This window comes from Colias philodice, chromosome 18 (assembly GCF_061535455.1).
Source record: "Colias philodice isolate Cphi_HAF_F1 chromosome 18, ilColPhil1 Martin Lab GWU primary, whole genome shotgun sequence".
NCBI classification, from domain to species: domain Eukaryota; kingdom Metazoa; phylum Arthropoda; class Insecta; order Lepidoptera; family Pieridae; genus Colias; species Colias philodice.
Genome location: NC_143103.1, coordinates 9,111,165 through 9,134,043, shown reverse-complemented (window position 1 = coordinate 9,134,043; position 22,879 = coordinate 9,111,165). Strand labels below are relative to the sequence as shown.

The 22,879-nt window shown below is 33.5% G+C and overlaps 1 protein-coding gene across 1 annotated transcript in view; it reads left to right on the top strand.

Moving 5' to 3' along the window:
• Positions 1 to 22,879, top strand: part of Calx (sodium/calcium exchanger 3) — an 87,573-nt gene that overhangs the window by 41,845 nt on the left and 22,849 nt on the right. The window lies entirely within an intron of this gene.

Below are 22,879 nucleotides of genomic sequence, written 5' to 3'. Positions count from 1 at the left end.
GTTCTAGTCTTGTAGTTCGTATAACATACCCAGCGGCATAGACCAGTCCGTGAATTTTGAACGATTCACACATTGAAAATATTCATAAACAGAATAGAGTTTTCCAATATGGCGGATCAATAGATTTTCTATAAATATTAGGTAATGTTATGATGTCGATAACAGAAATATAATAATATTATAGAAATTCCGTGAATTTCAGTGATACGAAAATTTTGCAATAAATTCAAATGTATAATTGTTATAAACAAAATTTATAACAATTATAATTAATTGGAAAACTTAACTACAAGAGAAATCATGTGTTTTAACAAAATACTTCCACTAAATTATTACATAGCACATACATTTATTGATAGTAACATTTGTACTGAAATCAGCCTAACTCAATCCCAATAAAAAAATAGTCTATTCAAACAAAAAACACCCTTATTATTAAAGCAGGAAGGTCCACATTAATAACTACCATTACCATAAAACATAGGTTACTTCTGATTGCGTGTTTCAATTAAGGACTTTATTAAAGTTAATTGGTACTATATATAAGTCACGCGAGTTAGTGTCAAGGTCATATGTACTAGATACAGTTTTATTAGGTTTTAGGGTCGTTAGCCCTAGGTTTTATATTTTTATCATTCAACCAATTATCATAGTCGATGAAGGCTGGTATTTTGAGTATTGAGTATAATATATTGTTTCTAGAATTGTTAATATTTAATGTTTATGGCTAATTGTATCTATTGATCAAACGGAATAATTTATAGTCTGTCTGTGATATCCTTTTTAGGGTTCCGTAGCCAAAATGGCAAAAACGGAACCCTTATAGTTTCGTCATGTCCGTCTGTCCGTCTGTCCGTCTGTCCGTCTGTCACAGCCGATTTACTCGGAAACTATAAGTACTACAGTGATGAAATTTGATGGGAATATGTGTTGTATGAACCGCTACAAAAATATGACACTAAATAGTAAAAAAAAGAATTGGGGGTGGGGCCCCCCATACATGTAACTGAGGGATGAAATTTTTTTTTTCGATGTACATACCCGTGTGGGGTATCAATGGAAAGGTCTTTTAAAATGATATAAAGTTTTCTAAAAAACATTTTTCTTAAAGTGAACGGTTTTTGAGATATCAGCTCTCAAAGTCGTAAAAAGTATGTCCCCCCCCCTCTATTTTTATAACTACGGGGTATAAAATTCTAAAAAAAATAGAGGTGATGCATGCTAATTAACTCTTTCAACGATTTTTGGTTTGATCAAAGTATCTCTTATAGTTTTTGAGATAGGTTGATTTAACTGTAATTTATTATATTTGCTGCTACGGAACCCTTTGTGCGCGAGCCCGACTCGCACTTGGCCGGTTTTATTATTTTATACAGTATACTTGGTATACGGTTAACGCGTACCTAAATAGTATTTCTTAAATAGTCTTTATGTATTTCCGTCGTCTTTGGAACGGTTGAACCAATTTTAATAGGATTTTTGAGTGGATGAAACAGAAGGTCGTCGTTGTAATTATTACACAATATATTTACAATACTTTAAACTTCATCATATATAATGTATATTTACAATAATTTTCATAAGTTCTAAGTGTCATTGTTGAAAAATAAAATGTATTATCGTACTTCGTGGAAAGAGGCAATAAAATCACAAACGTCATAGCCGTGAAGCTCTGTGGTATTTTAATAAACGCATTACAATGATGAATTGTTTTAATATGTTAAGAATGGCGCATAATTCAGAATTAAAACTAATGTCCGCGGGTTTTTATTTCGCATAAATTTCAACTTTATGCAGGATTATGTTTTATGTAAATTTGTCACTTGTTTATGTTTTATGTTCGCGTAAATAACGCCTATATCTATATTCAAGGGTCATTTATATTGCTCTAGCCCGCAGCTTTACTTGTGCTATAAAATGCCGTGCTAAGCTATGCTAAGTGGCAGAACATAATCTATCACTGTGTCAAATTTCATTCTGATCCGATCTAGCGTTTGTGTGTGAAATAACATTCATCCTCACGAGCTTTCGCGTTTATAATAGTAGCAGATCTCAAAGTAAATGGTCTAAATAGTGCTTTTTGAAGAAGTCTAATTGAACATATATGTCAGACTGACAGAGTTACTTTTCACTATTTTGTTTTATTAAGGGCCGATTTTTCAATGCTTGGTTAAAACTTATCCGTCCAATAAAGTATTACACGATAAAATTAAAATGTCACGTAAACTGTCAAATACGGGCAATTAGAATACGTTTTTAAAATGGTAGTTTTATACATTATTCGACGAATAAGTTTTAACCAAGGATTGAAAAATCAGCCCTAAAAGTAGAGCTAAATGATTTTCCTTTTTATAATTTTGTACTAAAAATATCCTCATACTGTTACATATTTGTGGACGCATAACGCATTGTAGTTAGGAACGTCAGCTTGCAAGCTAGATCCGATTTGATTCTAAATTCATATCTAGGACATCGAGTTGTGCATCTCTTATTATTTTAGAAGCAATTTATTTCTTGCAAAACTAAAATGTGTTTGTATGTTTCCACTTACAATTCGTATATCTTACTTACCTAATGTGTATTCATTTTTAACCCTAAAATGTTATTTTAATGATTTTTGCTTTGTACAAAAATTATAAAAATAATCATCCACCCGGGTGGAACCGGGGTGGGCTTGTAGTTCAATTTAATTTGAATATGTGCTTAAAGATACAGCTTTATATATTTTTCATGCAATTAGTTTAAAAAAAATTGAGTTTAAGATAAGAGTACCTAGTACCTACCTATTCAGATAATTTGTAAAGAAACAAATTTACTATTATAGTGGGAAAATATACAGGGATTTGTAGGTATATATTGAGGGCTCAAATTGAATAAAACTAAAAATAAGGTCGGTAGAAGATTTTTGCGACAATACCTCTTGCCTCTGTAAGTGGCTTTGGTCCCTATCCATACTAATATTATAAATGCGAAAGTAACTCTGTCTGTCTGTCTGTTACTCAATCACGCCTAAACTACTGAATCAATTTGCATGAAAATTGGTATGGAGATATCTTGATACCCGAGAAAGGACATAGGCTACCTTTTATTGCGAAATATGTACCACGGGCGAAGCCGGGGCGGACCTCTAGTTAGGAATATATTGCGATGGCTGTATAACATGTTCACAAGGGTATTGATTGTATTCTTATATCTTATGTATATTAACCTAACACAACTTAAATACATAATTCGTATCAATGAAAATTCTAACGAAAAGAAAATTTAAATAAACATAAGCGGTACCAGCTTTCAAATGAAAGAAGAATCTTCACTATTGGTTCATCTGTCCAAAGTTCTTAGGTAAGAAACCAACAAAAAATACCTCCCCCTATTTTAAAGTCACTGTAGGCCAGGCTTTTCAAAAACAACACGATAGGACAATAAAGCTTTTCAAATCTCTTTTCTATGTACTAGATTTTCTACTTTTTAAGCTATTGCATAGCTTCTATCGCGGGCCTTGAGCGCGGGGACCGAATCCAGAAATTGCGTAACGAAAAAACCTCACGCTCATCACTCCGAGGGGCACGGCCGCACGGAGGTGTGGCTTAAAGGCATAGCATGTAATAGCTTTACCGTGGCAGTCCCCGAGTGCCACACGTCTTTTTTTTTCTTTATTCTGTACCCCAATCCATTCCTTTATCCAATTCCCACTTTACTTTTAAATAATATTTTATATATCAATATTTTCAGAGCATTTAAAGTTATTGTTCATAATACACTCGTATGAATAAACCCTTATATACCTCGCTGATTAAACCGCACTTGACCGAGTTTTAATATCCACTTTTATGTTTTTCGTAATATTAATTCAAAAGTGTTTTCTTTAATCAACTATTGTTAAAAGATCAAAGGTAATGTTTTGTTTCTTTGTGCGGCGAATACAGTACTGTAATGACCCAATATTAAAATAATGTTTTCTGTGGTCTACAATTTTGTAGATAGATCTATAGGTATACTAATATTATAAAGCTGAAGAGTTTGTTTGTTTGTTTGAACGCGCTAATCTCGGGAACTACGGGTCCGATTTGAAAAATTCTTTCGGTGTTAGATAGCTCATTTATCGAGGAAGGCTATAGGCTATATATTATCACGCTACGACCAACAGGAGTGGAGCCACGTGGGTGAAACCGCACGGAGCAGCTAGTTTAGAATAAAATAGATAGGGGGAGAGAATAGGTAAATTTTTAATTAATATTACATACTTTACTTCAGACTATAAGTGTTTTTAAATTATAAACAAACATTATTTCTGTTAAATGTCATAATAAGAGTGTTCTGTTAATTGATTTTGTGCTTCGAATTTTACGATTATTAGCCAAGAACGGCTGAACTTATTTAGATAAACTTTCTTCTACATAGCTTATAAACTAGTTTGTCCTCAAAACTCTTTTCCCATTGTAGAGCCAGAATAAAAAAATATCCGGATTTAGGTCGCCATAAATATCCTATCTAATTAGGTGCACTGCAATGTAAGAATTTATAGCTTTAAACTGAATGGTCTAACCTTTTTATCAAAGGGAAAAAGTAGGGCGACTACACTTCCTGAGAATTTGCAAGACACACAGTTTCTAGGTTTTGTCTACGCCTTTTAAAGATTATAATATGTAAAATATCATGCTTAGAATGTTTCTTTAGATGATTTTTATACATTAAATTTTTATTTATTTAAAGCCTACACTTCCTGAGAATTTGCAAGACACACAGTTTCAAGGTTTTGTCTAGGTACGCCTTGAATAATATACTTATGTAGAATTTTTTTAGGATATTTCTTTAAATAATTTTAATGCATTTAATTTTTATTTATGAAAAGCTTAATAATAATGTGTTTTTACATATTTAATTGACTAAAGTTATAATAAAGTTGAATCTATATTGATACAATTTTACTAATTAAATAATACAGTCAATGTAACTTCCACTTTCTTTCTCTGTTATTAGGAAGTTGTTCCGCGCGGTTTTACCCGCGTGGCTCCGCTCCTGTTGGTCTTAGCGTGATGATATAGAGCATAGCTTTTCTCGATCTCGGGCTATCGAACGCCGAAAGAATTTTTAAAATCGGACCAGTAGTTCCCGAGATTAGCGCGTTCAAACAAACAAACAAACTCTTAAGCTTTATAATATGTATTAGTATTGATAATTTATGTAGTTATAGTATTACAAATTATACAAAAGAATATTTTCTGATTCAATATTCGATTCTCGCTATTGCACAAAAATAAAATGTAGAACACTGATATAACTACAGCTGTATTAAAAAACCTTAAAAGCAATAAATTTATACCCACCCTCACTAACTACACGTCTAATCGGTGTTTCGCCTTAGTACTTAGGTTTAAAACGTTCTAAGAATTGTGTAATACAACCTTTAATAATAGCTGGACTTTATAGGTATAATTATGTCCACGATATCGCGAAGAATTTTACCTGATATTTGTAGTTTTGAAATAAAACTAGTAAGTCTTACGTCAGCTATCTACTAATGAAATTCCCTTTGAATTTTGTCTAGGAATTAAGACGAAAATCTAGGTAAATATGCTATAATGTTTTGATATTTTCTCTATCAACTGTTGTAATTTATAGTGCCTCAAAGGTTACACAATTTATAAGAACTAGATCAACAGCTACAGCTTCGCTCGCTATGATAAAAACGGCAATTAATAATTATATATATCCTACCTCGACCACCTTATAAAGGAGAAAACTGAATGAAAATTGGCACTATAGTTTTTGATTGTATACCAAACAGACAGACAAAATTATGTAGTAATGTCGAACATATTATCATCTGTTCTTTAAATCTAATTTATATTCCATATATTTAATATTTTTTAACATAATAAAACATACTTACAAAATTTTTTCACAACGCGCCTGATTTCGATCGCTGATGCTATATTTAGTTTCAATTATTATTATATTAAGCGCTCTCCAAGCCACTTGCTAAAGAGCTCTTATCGAGATAGTTAGGTTTGATTTGCAATTCAAGTATATCTTAAATTAATCCCCTTATCTGAGTATAATCAGCTTAAATGTCAGAGGGTAGAATAATGTTGTTGGGGCTTTCAAAGTGTCAACAAGTTATGGAAGGAATTATTAAATCGATAGAAGATAGGAAACATGAGTCAAGCTCAAATTATTTGTTCAATAGGACTTCTTCTAGAACTTTTTAATCGTCATACCACTGTTTCGAAAAACAAGTTTAACCGTCTCAAAGAGCCGACAGGAAACTGTAGTTGCTTTGTTAAAATGTTTTACATAGCGACAGCATTCCATGGATTTTAGATTCTTTTTTATCATAAAATAAATAACTGAAAATCTCCGGATATTGAGAAATATCATTATGTTTAGAAATAATAATCCCACCAAAAACATTTTCATGTAAAATGTTGCCAAGACTAGCCCATATGACTCGCACTGTCAAAAAGTTATCAGATCTCATGTAGAGCCAAGCTTCTAACACTACACGCCCTAACTCTACAAGGCCTAACTTCACAAACTCTACACCTTAGTCAAAATATGTGGCTTGGCCATTTCGCTACATTCACATCGGCGTAAGGTGAAAAATTAATTCACTGTTCATTACTTTTGTGTTATACAATAGTTCTTCAATAGTTCTAGTAACGAACGGCCAAGCTACATATTTTGACTAAGGTGTAGAGTTTGTGAAGTTAGGCCTTGTAGAGTTAGGGCGTGTAGTGTTAGAAGCTTGACTCTACATGAGATCTGATAACTTTTTGACAGTGCGTGTCATATGGGCTAGTCTTGGCAACATTTTACATGAAAATGTTTTTGGTGGGATTTCATTTCTTTTTGTAAGTTAGTTATTTTTTTTTAACAAGGAGTACCTATACATATATATATCTAGGGGAACCAAGTTTTAGATTATTAGATTAGACCTCTAGTGTAATCAAAATTTAATTTAAAATTACAGGTCTCATACAAACTCCCATCCCCTAGTTTAAGGGGTTGGGGGATGAAAGTTACAAGTTTTATAATTTTTTTGTTGTTTGTGTGCTAATACTAGCTTACATACAAAATTTCAGCTTTCTAGAACATTAGGAAATACCTTAAGAATTTTGATGATCATCAGTGAGTCAGTGACGAAATTAGCGTTTTTTAGATATAAATAAAATCTGAAGTATAAAAGCTAATGTAATTAAAACTTAATACGTTCAATAAGTCCCCTATTGACAATATATCCCGAAAATTTTGTTGATCTAGCATAATCCAAACCCAAGTATGAGGGTTCAAAAAAACGTCGAAGCGCTTCGAGAAAAGGTAGGTAGTGCCCGTGCGCTTCGTTCGCTTGGCTCGTCTTGGCGGGGGCACTATCGTGCCCCCAGATTTGAAACAGAATATAAAAGTAATCGCTTTTTAATTTTTGTTATTTAAAGTGTGGACATGGCTCTATGGTAAAAGTTTCTGATTTTGAAAGAAAGAAAGAAAGAAAGAAAAGACATTTAATTCAACACACACATAAATACTTAAAAATAAAAAATAAAACAGAAATTAAATATAAAAACAGAATGAAATTGCGTTATAAAACATTAACATTAATTAGGTGTGATTCTGTGTGCTGAACAGGGACACCACTCAGGAATTCTGCAGCTTAAGAGCTGCAGCACTGATTTTCAGTGGTTCCCATGTTCCCAAATGACGCCTATAGTGGCAGAAAATGAAAAATATGAATAAATTAAAATAGATACCTATACACATATATATACACTACATAAATATCAAAATAAAACAAAATTCATAACTCAAAAGAAATAATAATAATATAATTTATTAATAAATAAGTTAAATATTTATATAAGGATAACAGAAAATAGCAGTATAAAATTAGAAAAATTATTAACCATACGCTAACGCACCTAGCAACTAATGTTGATTGATTTGCCGATGTAAAATGGATTTCTTAAACTCATTACGGAAGCTTAGTACACTGCATTTATTACGCAATGGTGGAGGCAAATCATTCCAACATTTCGTTGCTCGGTACCGAAAAGCACCCCGGAAAGCCATGGTGTGGTGTCGAGGCATAGCTAAGTTAGTCAGTGACGCCCTGGTTCTGTACACAGTGTTAGAATTCCCCAACCATGATAATTTTTCATAGAGGTAAGCGGGTACATTTGACCGTATAACTGCAAACAGCAAAACGGCAAAATGTAATCTTCGACGGTTCTCCATGTTTAAAATCCTCGCATTATTCAGGTAAGGTGTTATATGGGATCGGGGAGGTACATCCCAGCAAAAGCGAGCGCATGCATTTTGAACCCTTTGTATTGCTTTTTTTGAGCGTCCCAGGATTCGATCACCATACATTGCGTCACCATAATTAAACTTGGACAATACCAATGAGTCACACAGTCTAATTCTTAGCTTCGTTGATAGGTGGTTTCTTATACGATACAGAACTTTTAGACGGTAGTAGCAATTAGAAATTGTTTGGTTGACGTGTCTCTCAAACCGTAGTGACTCATCGAAGACAATACCAAGATTACGGGCCTCTCGTACCCGCTCTATTGTCTCTCCTTTTACGCGAATTGGAAGAATTGATTTCTCAATAATTTTTATGGTATATGGAGATCCCAGCACCATGAATTTAGTTTTGGTTGGATTTAAACTAAGAGCATTTCGTTCTGACCATGCAGCTATTCGTGCGAGATCTGCGTTTAATTGCTCGATCGCTGTTTGCGTTTCATTAGGTGCAAATGAAATGTACAGTTGGATGTCGTCTGCATAAAGGTGGTATTTGCAATGTTCTATGCTTTTGATTATATCAGCAGTATAAATAATAAAAAGTAAAGGGCCCAATATTGTACCTTGAGGGATTCCTCTCTTAAGGGCTATAGGTTGCGAGTAACACGTGTTACCAAGGTCGTCTTCCACTGCCACACATTGTCTGCGATTACCGAGGTAACTCCTGAACCAATGAACAGCCTGGTCACTCAATCCATAGTAAGCTAGCTTGGCCAGAAGGAGATCGATATTTATTGTGTCAAATGCCCTAGAATAATCCAACAAGACCAAGATACTGCACTTACCACCATCCTGTGCATCTAAAACATTGTCCACAACGTCCAATAGTGCGGTTGTAGTACTCCTACCTTTTCTGAAGCCGGATTGTCGGTGGGGGAGAATATTTTTGGATTCAAAGAAATCAGAAAGTTGAGAGTGGACAATTTTTTCGACTATCTTTGAAAAACAAGGCAAGATACTAATTGGGCGGAGGTCTTTGAATTCCTGTGGATTAGCTACCTTTTTTATCGGCCGGACTATAGCCTCCTGCCAAAGGTCTGGAAAGATATTGGTATTGAAAGACATATTCACCAAATGAGTCAAGGCGGGCAATATAGATGACTGAGCGAGCCTGATCATGTCTAAGGACAAACCATCGACTCCCGTGGCGTTTGAGTCCAGAGCTTTAAGAGCTTTTACAATATCGGATTCACAAATGACTTGGAAATCAAACACTTCATGACTAAAACGCTCTGTTTCAAAATAGGCAAGTATGTCTGGCGGTATATTATTGTTGCCTGGTATGTTGGCGAAATAACAGTTAATAGTATCCGGATTGCTAATATGCGCGGGCAACACCATGTCTTTTTCAGGTTTGATATTCACTTGATTCTTAATGTGTTTCCATAATATTTTAGGTTTATCAATATTCGCGTTAACATATTTATTGAAATAGGCACCCTTTTCTCGTAATATTGCTAATCTTACATACTTTTTTAGCTCACTGTAATAAGATTTATGACGAGCATCGGTTTTCGCCTTAGCCTGAGCCTCATTTCGACGCGCCATCATGAGTTTAATATTATAAGTTATCCATGGGTGATTTTTTTTCTTTTATTTTTACTGATTTTAGTGGTGCGTAGTTATCAAAGAGAATTATTAATAAATTTGTTAAATAAAGAACTATTTCGTTTACATCTTCTAAATTAAATAAAAAATCTAAATTCATACCTGATAAGCAATCATTGAAGTCATCCAGATTTATTTCCTTAATGGGCCTGTAGGTAATCCATCTTGGCACAAATTTAGGTTTTCGGATATTCATAGCGCAAGCAATAAACGCGTGGCTGCTAAGCGATTCTACATGATCCACTTGAATGTGCGAAATGGGAGCGTTTGTACAAATTAAATCTATTAACGTTTCACTATCGTTGACGAAATGAGTTGCCTCAGATACGATCTGGTTCAGATTCGTGGCTTGTATAAATTGTTTGAACTTATGAGTATTTACTGTGTTTTGTTTTAAATTAATATTGAAGTCCCCTAATAGAATTATGTAGTCACACCATAGAAATGTGCTGATTGAGTCCGAAACTGCATCTAAGAAGACATCACAGTCCAGCCAAGGTGGTCGATACGCGGTACCTACAGCGATAGTCTTACCTCGAATATTTAATTTAAGCCACATTTGTTCTACAAGAGGGTGAGGAGGAAATGATAATATGCTGATCGACAACCCCCGTACCACATAAAAGCCAACCCCCCCACCTCGATTACGAATACTGGGCGGGCGCGGGATATGCTTGAGGCGATAGCCGGGTATGTGAGGAGCACGTCCCTCTTCTCCCTCTCGCAGCCAGGTTTCGTTGAGAGCCAAAATGTCCACGGCGTGACGTTCCATCGCTTCAATTAGCTCATCGTGTTTAGTTCCCAACGAACCCGGCTTCAACTTCGGCAACGAACCCTTGGATTTCAATCCAAAGGTCGAATGTTGAAGCTAGCATGCAAAAAATATGAGTCTTCAATTTACCTGCACATTATCCACTTTACCAATAGTTCAAGGAAACCATAGGTAAAGACTGCCATGACCAAGAATCAGTTCATACATTTTTTATTATAGTCGGATTTTCGAAGACTACAGCATGATTACAGTAAGATGGAGATAGCCTTTCAAAAGACTGATCTTAAATACCTGATAGTTGGTATATTTTCAACTTTTTAATACATCACTCATTAGTAGTTTTTTTTATAATCTTTTATTAAGTTTATATGTAGTATGTTCTTAACAGTACCTTGTGGTCTTTATTTAGTGGTTGTTTCCATTTTGAAATTACTTTTCTAGCCTATCAAGAATCGTTCAGAAATATCGTACAATTTGAACAGTAAATTGTAATGCTATACAAAGAATATTTTACGAAGTCTAGTTCTTATAATATCTATCGTAGATACTTGAATGCACGGTTGCTTTATTCATTCAGACCCTCGTTTCGTTAGTTTTATCGATTCGACATTCGTGGTCATTTTTAGACCGAATGCTACTGCCAGTTGTTGGAATTTCTACTTTATTTCCATTGTACTTGGATCTATTTTGTTTGAGACGGTTTGCTGCAATCGATAAGTGGATTAATAATTGTTTGACTTGTGTTGATTTCTTAGCTAGTTCTAGTGAAGTTGGAATTTAAATAAACTATTCTTATAATAATGGTTTACAATACCTAGTTATATTATCAGCTATATTAATCTCTCTTTTTAGATGAACAAATTATTTTACAATATTTTTCATGAGAGACAAGAGAGAAATAATGCATTTAATGTCACAATTTTTTAAGTTGTCCTTGTTCGTGAGGAACACAAAAACGGCCTGATGATTTTTTAATAAATAGACCTTAGGTCTATTTCTTGTTTTAAATATCTACATAAATAGTGGCGTAACTTAGACATAGTACCTAGTGACCCAAAAGCATCAGAGTCGTTTTGTCATATTTTCAAATCACTTTACATCAAACCATCCCAATTTTTCACTCCACCGTCAATCATGGCAGCCATATATCACTGACCACTTTGTCCTATTTGTCCAAAAAGACAGAAATTGATGAATGTAACTATCCTAAAATGGAGACACATATACTAAATGGAGTTTAGACGAGGGTATCTACTAGACTTTCAAATGGACATCTTTGATCGTAATTAATCACGTTTGGTTCTTTTCTTGTGGTCAGTTGAAGTACTTTTTTATATTTGATGAATCGCGAGTTTATTTTTAATAAGATTTTTATAAAATATGAGTTTGACAAATGACACAGCTTTACAAACTCAATTCTATCCTATCCTATCTGATACAAACTCAATTAGGCACTTAATAATAGCGTGTGTGCCGAGCATACGTGTCAGAAGTGAAACTTCTTTGGCACGATTCAAAGATACCAAAATTGTTGTACCATGAGATGACGGTACCTTGAAATATTACTTTCGATGCGCCTAGAAGAACTTCCACTTAAAAAAAATATATTAAAAACGACACGTGTAAAGGACGCTTTTTATTGTTTTTTTTTTTATTTGTGTAATTGGGTTGTAAATTGATGTGTAATGAAACAATCGATTTTGTGTAGGACGTATCATGTCTGCGTTTTTATTTGGGCCAGGTTTAGAATATTTTATGTTTGTCCTTTGATTTTCCACTTGAAAATGCCTTGAAATATTATAACATATTCCTTGTTATAATTTGATTATTTTTACACGCTCACTAGGTTGTTTAATGAATTGATTTCCTCTTTATACACTCGTATTTTTCGAAATCATTATTTATAGGTAGGTAATTATTGTTTGAATCTATATTGGTTCTCTTTGAATTATTTGTCTTTATTTGGCACCAATCAAAATACAGTAAAAGTTATACATTACACAGAAGAATAAACACTTAATTATTGAGCTAAAAAGGCGGTGTAAGATGAAATAAAAATATAAATTGAATATTCAATAACGAATCGAATTTGTAACATTTATACTAGATTTCCGCCCGCGGCTCTGCCTGCTCTGTCTAAAAATCAGTTGCGTACCTACCTAGTTTTAAAGATGTAATCAAACATAGCCCATAGGGACATGGGTAGAATGTTAGTGAACTTAGCAGATCATTTTTAGCAGATCAAAAAAAAATGTGAGTTCTTATCGCGTGCAGTTGAGTTCTACAGTTCCTGATACTTTTGAGAAATAGTTCTGGCGTTTTTACCTTAAAAAACGACATTTGAAAAAATGATCTGCCAACTTCCCGTAGCAGATCATTTTTAGCAGATCAAAAAAAAATGTGAGTTCTTATCGCGTGCAGTTGAGTTCTACAGTTTCTGATACTTTTTAGAAATAGTTCTGGCGTTTTTACCTTAAAAAACGACATTTGAAAAAAATTATCTGCCAACTTCCCGTAGCAGATCATTTTTAGCAGATCAAAAAAAAATGTGAGTTCTTATCGCGTGCAGTTGAGTTCTACAGTTCCTGATACTTTTTAGAAATACTCGTGTAAAATGAAACACTAGAAAATTTATTTATGTCATATTTCATCACGCCGTAGCACCATGCCGTAGCAGCATGCCGTAGCATCACGCCGTAGCATCACGCCGTAGCATCACGCCGTAGTATCATGCCGTAGCATCATGCCGTAGCTTCATGCCGTAGCATCACGCCGTAGCATCATGCCGTAGCATCACGCCGTAGCATCATGCCGTAGCATCACGCCGTAGCATCATGCCGTAGCATCATGCCGTAGCATCACATCGTAGCATCACACCGTAGCATTACGCCGTAGCATCACAGCGTAGCATCACGCCGTAACACATGCCGTAGCATTACGCCGTAGCATCACAGCGTAGCATCACGCCGTAGCATCACGTCGTAGCATCACGTCGTAGCATCACGTCGTAGCATCACGTCGTAGCATCACGTCGTAGCATTACGTCTTAGCATCACGTTAAGCCGGGTCCAGGTCGGGTTTTTTCAAATGTCGTTTGTTAAGGTAAAAACGCCAGAACTATTTCTAAAAAGTATCAGAAACTGTAGAACTCAACTGCACGCGATAAGAACTCACATTTTTTTTTTTGATCTGCTAAGGCCCTGCGCAGACGGCACACTTTTTGTGCGATCGAGTCTGCGGCGCACAAAAAGTCTGCATGGCGCGCAAAAAGTCGGTCGCGGATTTTTCACAGACTCAACGCACACGACGCATAGACGCTATGGAAATCGTGTAAAGTGTGCGCCGTCTGCGTTAGCGCGCGTTGAAGCAAACGTTCAATTCTTTTCACACACTTTTGTGCGGAGCGGCGCGGTGCGGTCTGCCCGAATAACACGGATTTTTTGTGCGCCGGACTTTTTGCGCGTCGTGTGCGTTACTGCATATAATTTCATAGGTTCTATTTTCACAGACTAAAAAGTGCGTCACGGATAGTCTGTCGTCTGCGCAGGGCCTTAAAATGATCTGCTACGGGAAGTTGGCAGATCATTTTTTCAAATGTCGTTTTTTAAGGTAAAAACGTCAGAACTATTTCTAATAATAAAAAGTAAAAAAACTAAAACCCAACTACGACAAAAAACGACGCTGAAAAAGTATAAAACAAGATTTTCAGAATTCCACTATGTAGAGATAAATTTTCATGTTTGAAAAGGCGTAGTCACACATTACATATTATATATCTACCGTAGCACTTTGACAACGTGTGACTACGCCTTTCCAAACATGAAAATTTATCTCTACATAGTGGAATTCTGAAAATCTTGTTTTATACTTTTTCAGCGTCGTTTTTTGTCGTAGTTGGGTTTTAGTTTTTTTACTTTTTATTATTTGTACTATTTTGGTGTTAAAGTGTATTTGTGGCGCATAATATTAACAAAAGTTAAATTGATGAACTAATAAAGAAGCTATGAACGAAAAGATGTAAATTATATGCAATCAGCCCATGAATACAGGTAAAGTCACAAGCAAATTCTAGTAATATATATATATTCAAAATGTGCAAGTAAAAAGCTTTCAAATGATACCAAACACGGCATATTTATCTTAAATTTATTTTTTTACTCTGTATGTTTTGTCCGCTAGAGGACGCCACATTAAATTTTGTGAAACCCCATATAGCCTATAACCAGCGGACAATTAAGACGCTTCTAATGATATGTCATTTGTCGAATTCTGATAAGTAGTTTAGAAGTTACGAGGGAACAGATGAACATACATACATACATACATACATACATACATACATACATAGCCTGTCAAAATCATAACCCTCCTTTTGCTTTGCCGTAGTCGGGTAAAAAGTATCAGGAACTGTAGAACTCAACTGCACGCGATAAGAACTCACATTTTTTTTTTGATCTGCTAAAAATGATCTGCTAAGTTCACTAACATATGGGTAGATGGGACTGAGAAATTGACCTTGTTTTATATACGACTAGATTTCCGCCCGCGGCTTCGCCCGCGTTTTCAAAGGAAAAACCGCATAGTTCCCGTTCCCGTGGGATTTTGGGGGATAAAACCTATCCTATGTGTTAAACCAAGTTCCCTCTATATGTGTGCTAAATGGTATATGGTAATTTATGGTAATGGGTTCAGTAGTATTTGCGTGAAAGAGTAACAAACACACACACACACACATCCTCACAAACTTTCGCATTTATATGTAACAAAAAATTCATTAGCCTTTTATTTCTTTAACAATTTAGGTATACCGTTAAATCAATTTCCAGTTCATATTAATAGGGTAAATAAAGCTAGCGAATAAATTAAAATCGAATTATTTAAAATAAATTAAAACGAAATCCAACAGCGCTGCGTTCGATGCAATTATTATGTAAAATTGGTGTTGATTTATCGGAATTACAGATTCAATATTTACAATAAATTTTCTCTGAGCCTGATATATTTAATTTTAAATACAGTGCACTTTTAAAACTTAAAACAGACTAAAAAGCAGTACATAAGACGAAGAATACAATAATATAAACATGAAAAAATAGGTGACAATGAATTTCAGAAAACGAAGGTAGTTATTGGATAGATATTAATTTCTAGTTTTAATTTATCTGTTAAATGTCTGTCTCTCAAAACCAGAGCATTCATAATTATATAGTGATTAGTAGTATGTAGTAGTAGAGTAATTAAAATTATATAATAACTTCAATATCATGCTTATTAGTTAGGTATTCGTATAATAAATAATTATTATATTGGGTAACCTTTGCATGCAATCTGTATGTTTGTTACGTTTTTACGTCTAAAACTACACATAGTATTGCATTACTTTCGATAGAACATTCCAGAAAAGCTACCTTTCAAAAGTCTTAGCAAAATACCAAAGGCATGGAACGTGTAGTGCACGCGGAAATATATTCTATTGTATACTATTTACAATTCATTTTTCATTAAACATTTGGCACAATGCCAAATACATGTTTATTTATGTACTAATTCATTAGCAAATACATTTGAACGATGAACGGCCTGTTTATTGTCATTTCAATTATTAAATTAACTGTATACTGTATTTAATAACGGTGTGAAGCTACTAAATTATTTAATTTATGGTAATTAATGTACACGCAATATAGTCATTATGAAAATTTAAAAAGCTTAATTGTATAAGTATTAAACGAGATTTATGGTTTTCATTCTGATTTAAACGACTGCTTAATTAAAGCTGTGTTTTCAGGTAAATGGTAAAAAATTACTTTTATAAACCATAGCTTCTGTTTGACTGAACAGATTTTGATTGATCGAATATCCATATTAATTGTAGGAATTAGATTTTTTTATGAGAGAGGAGGCAACAGAGCAGACGCGACGCCTGATGGTAAGCGGTCAGCGTCGCCCATAAGCATCCACAACGCCGGGGACATTGTGAGTGTGTTGCCGGCCTTTTAGATAGGAATACGCTCTCTTCTTAAAGGACCCCAGATTTAGAATATCATAGAATATCATTCGTTATCAATGCGGGGGGACCACGGGTGAAAAGCTAATTAAAAACGAATAAGAGCGTGAAAAAGTGAAATGAAATTATTGTTAACTAGATTTCCGCCCGCGGCTTCGCCCGCGTTTGCAAAGGAAAACCCGCATAGTTCCCGTTCCCGTGGGATTTCCGGGATAAAAACTATCCTATGTGTTAATCCAAGTTACCCTCTATATGTGTGCTAAATTTCATTGTAATCGGTTCAGTAGTTTTTACGTGAAAGAGTAACAAACATCCATACATCCATACATCCATACATCCATACATCCTTACAAACTTTCGCCTTTATAATATTAGATATAGAATATTAGATATTAGATTTAAAACGAGTGAAGTCACAGCAGTATCTAGTTCACTAAACGCTAAACTATTTCCAATTACAGTAAAATCAATAGCCATTTTAGATTAATAATGAAAATACGACATTAAAGAGACAATAATTACGAGGAATAAATTAGACCTAACTACGTTTTATTGCGTGATCCACCCGCGTTTATTATTTCATTCATAGATATTTCTATTCTATTATTCAATTTATATCTAATGAGTATATAATACATATATGAAATGTTTGTTTGTTACAAAATAGGTGAGATTTTTAAGTTAATTTTTAAATAAAACCAGTAAAAAACTTTCATACGTTCTATAAGTGTAATTTTAAATATTTGAGATATTAATTGCATGAAAAATATATCTATTCAGGCACTAAATTATTTTTTTATATACAAAAAAAAATTGATTGTCTGTAAAGTCGGTTTACTGACGATAGTTGAACGCGACAACGTCTTAAGAAAATACTGATGAAATGGTAGCATTTTTCAAAATAAATTTTTAATTTCATTTGTTTAATGCCTTACATGGAACGCCTCAGAGCGAGGTAACGCCGCATGAGTCATGTTTTTCGTGCGTGCAGCCGGCTCTATCGAATTATAAGACGTTGTCACGTCAAAAACAATTGCAAGTTTTCTGGAGCTCTCTTTATAATATTATCACTATCAGAGTCTTATTAACCCAATACCTATAAAGTTTTCGCATTTCATTCACATTTAGCAATAACATACACATATTATTCAATCAGATTTATCTGATTAAATAAAAGGCATTGGATAAAACTCTTCAAAATAACATTTAATTACGTCCTCCATTTTAACTGATAGTTATCGATACCATTAAATTTAACGATCGCACTTGATTTATGAATATGGTCATATTGAGTTATTAATGACGTCATTGTACACTAAATTTAGGCACTTATTACTCTGCAAGTATTACATATGTCAATGGCATAACACAATATTATTATGCCCTATTTTTTAGGGTTCCGTAGCCAAAATGGCAAAAACGGAACCCTTATAGTTTCGTCATGTCCGTCTGTCCGTCTGTCCGTCTGTCCGTCTGTCACAGCCGATTTACTCGGAAACTATAAGTACTACAGTGATGAAATTTGATGGGAATATGTGTTGTATGAACCGCTACAAAAATATGACACTAAATAGTAAAAAAAAGAATTGGGGGTGGGGCCCCCCATACATGTAACTGAGGGATGAAATTTTTTTTTTCGATGTACATACCCGTGTGGGGTATCAATGGAAAGGTCTTTTAAAATGATATAAAGTTTTCTAAAAAACATTTTTCTTAAAGTGAACGGTTTTTGAGATATCAGCTCTCAAAGTCGTAAAAAGTATGTCCCCCCCCCTCTATTTTTATAACTACGGGGTATAAAATTCTAAAAAAAATAGAGGTGATGCATGCTAATTAACTCTTTCAACGATTTTTGGTTTGATCAAAGTATCTCTTATAGTTTTTGAGATAGGTTGATTTAACTGTAATTTATTATATTTGCTGCTACGGAACCCTTTGTGCGCGAGCCCGACTCGCACTTGGCCGGTTTTATTGTATTCTGGGTTGTCCTGAATAGTTTTACTACAACATAATAGTTTTTATGTGTATGGTAACTTCATAATTTACCATCATTATAACTCAGAGTTTAGACCAATAGATTGTGATTGTTATGGTTGAAAAAATCCTGTATAGTTGTGAGTTTTTAGGTTTAGAGACATTCATTTCAAAGATTACAATATCACATTTATTTTATAGATCACTACATAGTATATAAACAGCAGTCACTTTCTCTGGCCCTATGTCCCTATATTGTGTGCTTAAATCTTAATTTTTTTAATAGAGTGACTGAAGAGGAAGCTTTACGTGTATAATTTATTAGGTTTTAGACATAACGGGCAAAGCCGCGGGCGGAAAGCTAGATAACAATGAAGTATTTTAAATACGCGCTAAACATGTAACAATATACTATTGGAACTAGGTAGATACTGTGTCTTTCGATTTGAATTTTCATTTATTTATGAAAAGTCCTGGCTTTTTAATTCCCTTTTAATTTGTTTGTGGCAACCCTACAAGTCCAATGAACCTCAAAATAATTATAGAGACTAGCGAACCAAGGTCAAAAGGTTAACGGTAGGGCATGTAAATTGTAATAATATTTATTTTAGCTTTTTCTCTACGAGGTTGAGCAAATAGAGACCCGTATTATGAATTTTGTTAAAATTATTAGGTATTTAATGAAAATAAAGTGTTTTATTTAATATAGGCATAGAGGTTGAGAGTCTTTGTTTATTGATTAGAAAAATGATGTAGGTATAACATTATTTTTATTTATTGAGCGGCATGTCTTTTCTTTCATATTTTTTTATTATTTTTAAACCACAACCACGTTATGATAGAGACCATAGAGTATAAATGAACAAAAAAGATTTACACACCATAAATCACAGACAGGAAAAAGATAGATGATAAAATATGTTTTATGCATTGGAATGAAAGCCATTTCGTTCCAACCACTAAAAATCTATTACGTGTATTATATAGATACTAGTTTATGCTCGCGACTTCGTCTGTACTAAATAAAAAAGAGCGTGTGTGCCGAGCACACGTGTCAGAAGTGAAACTTCTTTGGTAAAATTCAGAGATAATAAAATCGTCGCTTACTCCATGACGTGACGGTATTGACCGTGACTTTGAAAATTTACTCTCAATGCGCCTAAAGAAGTTTCACTTCAAAAACTAATAAGCATTTTAGACCTTCCGTGGATCGGCACACAAATATAAATTTATCGTTGCTTAAATTAAATTCTACAGCTTGCAAATTTTACATAACTAGGTATTTATAATATATATGAATAAATTGTTGTAATTGCTAGGCATATTTCCGACATAAAATGGAATACCTACACATTGCCCAAGTATAAAACACTGCTTTCAATTTAAACATTTGATTACTAAATAGTAACTACGTAAATAACGTTTTCCTAAGCTATCTATAATTACAAAGATCGTTTCACTTCTAATTAAGATCTCTGTTCGATATTACCCGACCGAACGAAAAAGTCATAACGCCAGTTATTGGACCCCTGCAGCTTATTACATCATTATTTATCCGAGTTAACGACTTATTTCACGATTCATTTATCATTTCCTTGAAGATATAAATGATACAGAAAGAAATCGGATGTCGATGATGATGCAGAGATTATTTTGGCATATTTTTCTGTAACATGTTGTATTTTATCAATAATTTAATAAGTATTGAATGTGAAAAATATATTTTTGCACTGTGATGAAGCAAATCTTGTATAAAAATTTGGCCATTTTTCTGTTTATCTGTTTTGTATTGCACAATTTTCATTTACACATTAATTATATTCAGTTACTATTGTTTGCACAAGTCACACAAATGATTACTATGAACTTAAATAATGCCATACCAATGCTATCAATATACACTCGCGGAAGAGATATAAAATAATATAATACGATAGCATTCGAGGTGCTACGTAGTGCTACGAAAAAGCTACGCGTAGTATAAACACGGACATTATTACTACGCTAAATAATTAATATTATAATATTTATTACTTTAACTAAACTCGTAATACACCACTAAGCAATACATAGATTATAATATATATTACCTTTTTCAATACCAATGGTAAACTATTCACATGTTTGTCTTTATAATAATATATCTTCTCTATATTTATCAAATTTTCGTGTCATAATGTTAGTTACCATAGGTACTCCTCCGGAACGGCTGGACAGATTCTCATGAAATTTTGGTAAATCTGAGAATCGGCCAGCACCTATTTTTCATACCCCTAAGTGACAAGAGTACGTCAGAACAACGTTTACCGAGACAGCTACTAGCTAGAACTCTATCGTATTTGAACATGTCCAACAATTTTATAAATTGGTCAAACACAAAATTTTACGATTTTTTATACGTGATTTAAAAGAACCCTTCATTTTATTGATTATTTACAGACATTCAGTATGAGTTAGCGTTTTCTGAGAACATTACTTTTTATAGCCGCGAGTTATTTTTCGACATTAAGATGTGGAAACGTTCATGATGATATTTTAGGGTAGATGAGATAAAATACTTTTAGGTTAAGATTATTTTTAGGTTATAGGAAAAACCATTTGTTGGGTTAAATTTGATATTTTTGGTTTTATGGCATTCAAATGCTTTATAAATTTATATATATTGGGTTATTAATTCTTTCTATGTAGTAGGTGTGTAGAAATGTAAATAACATTAAAGTTCTTTTTTATGAAAAGTATAATTATTGTTTATTATTATTCAATGACTGTACTACATATGTAAAAAAAGGAAAACTATGTATGTATATGGCCGGCCTTATAGTCAGTTCTATAACTCGGGTAGGTAAAATGTGAAAATCTCTCTACTTTGCAAGAACAATATATTTTATATTCAATTTATTCATAGATATGTTTTATAGAATCAATGACAATAGACTAGGTATTATTCAGGTGCCGTTACCTTCGGAATAAATATTGTCAAGTAATAAAGTATCGCTTATATTGAATATAAAAACATTTCAAATCGTATAATGAAATTGTTTCCATCTTACGTATCAATTTTTTTAAAATTCGTTTCAAGAATAATGTATGTAGAAAATAAACACAGAAAAATAGATTATGGGAATGAAAAATGTCGTCCTTAAGAAAAACAAAATATAATGGAACCTATTTATGATAAGCTAGGTAATTTATATAGACCGTGCAGTGGATTAAAAATGATTTATCTTCTCAGAAAATTTAATTTTTCTCCTAAACTTGAAGGCGATTTGGACAAAAAATATAAAATACTAGCTGTGCTCCGCGGTTTTAACCGCAGTGCTCCGCTCCTGTATGTCTTAGCTTGATGATATATAGCCTTCTTCGATAAATGGCCTATCTAATACCGAAATAATTTTTCAAATCGGACCAGTAGTTCCCGAGATTAGCGCGTTCAAACAAACAAACAAACTCTTCAGCTTTATAATATTAGTATAGATTATCATTAACAGTAAAACCACAGTATAAAGAGAAAATTTGATTTTCCTTGTTTTAAAATATTGATAAAAGGTAAGTTACGTAACGTTTCTAAATAATGGGTCTAAGTTACTGAATTAAAGTTATGCGTGAAGCGTTCAAACGTAAATTTCACTTAATTTCATATAATTGAATTGCAAATTTCACCCTTGTGCTGATGCTATGTGAGAATTCAGGAAATGGTCTGTTTTCGGGAGTTACAGCTTTACTGTTGGTAATTTCTTTTAGCTACGCGTGTAGGAGATATTCACGATATTTTTTATTAGGTAAATGTTAGGTCACTTTATATTTTATAATCGGATATCTCCAAAGATACAGGAAGTAAACAATATTTCTTTATATAATTTAGTCATATACTTATTAAATTTATTAAGCTTATATTTAATATAAGCTTAATAAATAAGTAAAAGTTGATGAGGAATTTTTGATAATTGTAATAAAATGAGTGTTGAGGATCCTTTTGTAGTATTTCATCTATCAAAATAGTCGAATTTCTTTACAAGAACAAAACGTTAAACAGCTATGCTAAAAGGGTTTCACTAAAAATGAAAAAAAAAAAAAAATGATATAATCTCCTTTTTATATTTTAAACTATAACATAATATTAAAAAAAGACGTGTGGCACTCGGGGACTGCCGCGGTAAAGCTATTGCATAGCGTGCCTTCAAGCCACACCTCCGCGCCCGTCGGATTGGGGAGCG